The sequence below is a fragment of the Micromesistius poutassou genome, assembly GCF_964030765.1.
Source record: "Micromesistius poutassou genome assembly, chromosome: 6".
Taxonomy (NCBI): domain Eukaryota; kingdom Metazoa; phylum Chordata; class Actinopteri; order Gadiformes; family Gadidae; genus Micromesistius; species Micromesistius poutassou.
The window spans coordinates 8,395,632-8,400,274 of record NC_140276.1 but is presented as its reverse complement, the minus strand read 5'-3'; positions in this window follow the sequence as shown (position 1 = coordinate 8,400,274).

Sequence of the window (4,643 nt, the reverse complement as noted above, 5' to 3'; positions counted from 1 at the left end):
TACCTGCCAATGTGTCCCCCCATCCCAGATGTAGCTAGGGTAGCAGGTTACCAGTCATAAACATGCACAGGCCCGGTGGAGCTCAACTTCCATGCCTGAATAATGTGTCCAAAACAATATTCTGGGCTCAGATCTGTTCATGCATGCATTCATCATCCATCATTCATTCATCTTGATAGCCAGCCAGCCCGCAAGACCCTCTTTTTGTGTGTGTGTGTGTGTGTGTGTGTGTGTGTGTGTGTGTGTGTGTGTGTGTGTGTGTGTGTGTGTGTGTGTGTGTGTGTGTGTGTGTGTGTGTGTGTGTGTGTGTGTGTGTGTGTCAGAGAGCCACACAGACAAAACAGATAGAAAGCGACAGGCAAAATCCCAATGAGAGAGAGCCGTAGAGACACAGGCAGACCCGGAGAGAGAGAGAGAAAGTGAGAGAGGGAAAGAGCAGTCTTTTAATCAATTATTGATTTGGTGATCTCAATCCGGAGTGGGGTATAGTTTCTGCTACCATCTCATAAATCAACATAAACAATTATTAGTCATTTTACTGCTCTCTCCTACCCTCCATCATGTTTCAAATATTGTCTAACATTAATGAGAGTTAAATTAATCTTGCAGTGCTGCATTATTTACTCACCTCATTGTTTTCAGAGACGAATCCATGATTTTTGAAACTTTGTTGAAGAAAATACCCTTTGCTGTGCAAACTAAAGTTGGTAGCATTAAATCCATATTTGATGCCAGGATTTGATGTCCTATTCACTTAACGTCTTCCAGGTGAAGGCACCATGCCTGTGTGGTGACTCATGAAGGATATTCAATATGTTGAGCCTTCTTTCTTTTTCTTAAAGATTATGTTTGTTTTGATTAAATGCAGCTAAATGAGAAGGTTATATAATCATAAGATGATAAGCCGGTAAAATAATTGTATAACAACAACACTGTGGGCAGAATGTACACATTTTATTCGCCCATGCTAATATATTTATTTATTCTTGGAAAAACATTTGACCATATGGTGTGTATCAGTTCAGGATGACCTGGTGCGTATCACATGCTCAGAGTACCTTCTACTACATCATGAATTGATAGTAGATAAATAAATATATATTTATCTCAGAGAGGATTGGATAAGTTATAAAAATAGTTATTATAGTTATGACGTTATGACAATCTTTTTATATTTTTCAAACATTATTACCATTATTACTATTATTATTATTACTATTATTACCACCTCATAGTTGTAGTAGGAGTAAAATAATAATAATTATTAGAATCAGTGTTTGAATCGCCTCTCTCTCTGTAGCCATGTTGCTCCTGTTTATCTTTGAGGAGATTGTATGTTGGTTTGCTTTCCTCCCCCAGCCCTTGAGCAATATATATAATATATTATACAATATATATAATATAAGGGGAGACACGTCCACACAATATATAAGGAGAGACGTCCACACGCCTTTCAGGCAGTGGTCAGTAAGTGACGTGACAGTGATCGATAGCGATGTGTTGCAGCAAAAGCAATCGTACATCAAATGTGACAGCCTCCGTGAAGCGTAGCTATACAAACACACACACACACACACACACACACACACACACACCAAACACACATACATCCTGACAGGAGTGCACATGAAGTGCAATACGGACAAAGCTGTGTGACTTTATGTACCATGGGGGGAGAGAGTGGGCGAGGGTCCGGTGTGTATACAACCTGACAGGGAGCAGTACAACATAACGGAGGAATTAAAAGATCTGCCGACCGTCAAATGTATTCTTCCCCCAGCCAACCCCCCAAGATAATTCATTAGATCCTGAGCGTTCTCCACAGCAGCCAATCAAACTCTCTGACAGTGGAGAGGGGGGGGGAGATGCCTGCTGCCGCAAGCACATAAACAGGTTAGACATGAGAGGAGACATCAGAATCTGTTGGGTATCGGCCTCTGTGATGGATGTCTGTGCATGTCTATTTATGACGTTGGTCGTGAATCAGTGAGCTTATTTCTGCAGGGAGTGGATGTTTAGAGCGTTTCTCTGCGTCCACAGTCTACCTGTAGGCATCCTTGGGCAAGATGCCTAGCTGATTTGTGCCCTTCGGTGACAGGAGGAACATAACCGTGAGTCACTTGGAAGGAAAGCACCCGCTAAGTAGTGCAGTAGTGGTAAAAGCACCGGGGAGATACTTTCGAGATCACAATGACACGATATGTGGAGAAGTTGTGCCTCTGCCGTATATTTCTGGTTATCAAGAACATTGTCGTCTCGAGGGTCGGGAGCTTTTCAGGGTGTGGATCTATTCTCCCTCTGGTGTGTGCCTTTCAGATAGAGACCCCTGGCCCCCCTCTGTGATGACGAGCCGTCCTCGTCTCCTCTCGGCTTTAATCCCCAAACTGCTTTCTCATTTTGCGGCGACACGTTTCTCAGAATGTGTTCTGCGGTCCCCAGGCGGCCCTCACCTCCGACGGGTTCTTCTTGCGTCTCCGATTTGATCTTTTATTTGAAAAGAACAAAATTTCATTCAAATACCATCATTGTTTCCCTATTTGGAGAGTGAATGGAGGTTTTTCTTCATTTGAGTTATAGGGAGAGGCCGTGGTCAATGTGAAAAGAAAGCGTAGCACTCAAAAAGGTGAGAGAACACGACAATGGCAGAGAGAGCGTCTCTCTGAATTGGTAATTTGGCCGTTGGGCTGGTCGGCTGATATCGGGTTTTACACTCAGGCAAGATGGAAGAGATGAGCAGTGACACATTCTTGTAAACCGAGCGTTTCACACGAATACAACTAAAGTTTCCACTGTTATAAGTCTGCAGATTGAGTCTCCCATTAGACTCTACGCCTCAGAGCGCCACATAATGGGAATTTACGTTTTACAGCCCAAGCCTTCTGGCTTCCCCCTCCCCCTCACGCCCACACTGGTCACATCCATGAAACAGGGCTCGGCTGCCATTTTGCATCGCGTGCTAATAGACGTTCACGGGCAATTTCCCGCTGTCATAAAAATGTTCATAAAAAAATCGTAATTACTTCCAATGAAATCCAACCAACATCTTTACCTGGCAACACTCGAATCTGTCGTCGACATTACTGTTACTCTCTCTCTCTCTCTCTCTCTCTCTCTCTCTCTCTCTCTGTCTCTGTCTCTGTCTCTCTCTCTCCCTCTCTCTCTCTCTCTCTCTCTCTCTCTCTCTGTCTCTCTCTCTCTCTCTCTCTGCCCACAGGTGAGCCCTTCCGTAACTGCAGCTGCGACAACGTCTGTGGTGCATGAAATTGCATTAGCCCCAGCCCCGCCCCCCCACCGCACCCCCACCGGCCCTGCCGCCCCCGCTGCCCCCCCACCCCCACCCCCTGCTCGGCCGGGCTCTGGCCGCCCGCCTGGCCGGGCGGCGGCGGCGGCGGCAGCAGCAGAGGAGAGCCTAAATGTGGGCCCTGTGGGCAGAATAACATTTAGATTAACGTTCCAGGTCATGGAGCGCCCCCGTCTTTCCAGATCGCCTGTCGGTGGAGAGCCCCCCCCCCCCCCTGTCTGGGTGAGGGGGGGGCGGCGAGTACTTTGCCCAGATTTTGCCGCTGGACTGGTGGAGGGTGGAGGGTGGTGGGTATGGTGGGTGGAGGGTATGGAGGGTGGAGGGTATGGTGGGTGGAGGGTATGGAGGGTATGTGGGTGGAGGGTGGTGGGTGGAGGGTATGGTGGGTGGAGGGTGGTAGGTGGAGGGTATGGTGGGTGGAGGGTACGGTGGGTGGAGGGTGGAGGGTATGGAGGGTGGTGGGTATGGTGGGTGGAGGGTGGAGGGTATGGTGGGTGGAGGGTATGGAGGGTGGTGGGTGGAGGGTATGGTGGGTGGAGGGTATGGAGGGTGGTGGGTGGAGGGTATGGAGGGTGGAGGGTGGAGGGTATGGTGGGTGGAGGGTATGGAGGGTGGTGGGTGGAGGGTATGGAGGGTGGAGGGTGGAGGTATGGTGGGTGGAGGGTATGGAGGGTGGTGGGTGGAGGGTGGAGGGTATGGAGGGTGGAGGGTATGGTGGTCATTCCGCGGCCTGTCGGACATAGGGGAGGTGGGGTGGCAGCTGTCTCCGGCTGGTGAGCTGTGTGTGTGTGTGTGTGTGTGTGTGTGTGTGTGGTGTTGTGCGTTAGGCTGCTGGGGTCTAGGAGCCCTGGGAGGAAGCCCCCTTAAAGCCTTAAAGCCTTCCCTCTCTCGAAATCACCGCTGTCCTTATTCACTAGCGCATTAAAGCGCAAACAGAGAATAAATAGTAATGATGCATTTCACTCATGATCCAGAACACGTTTCTACTGAGGCAAATACAAGATTCCACCCTGTACAGCGGGCACTAGGAGCATGATGGTGCCTTATGGGGATATGTGATATTTGGTGCCATCACCTTTAATAGCTGTTATCCAATCTTGTACACAAATACCCAGCGCTAATGAGATTTCAGGCTTCACCGTAATGCGTAACGGAAATCAATTGTAAATCTATTGTTTGTGAACTGGCACAGGAGCGGCACAGAGCTCGTAGCGAGTGCGGCCATTACTCTAATAGAAAGAGAGGATGGGTCAGACATTTATAATCATTAACCATCGCTATGATATGTGCACGTGGCTGTAGTGTGTGTGTGTGTATGTGTGTGTGTGTGTGTGTGTGTGTG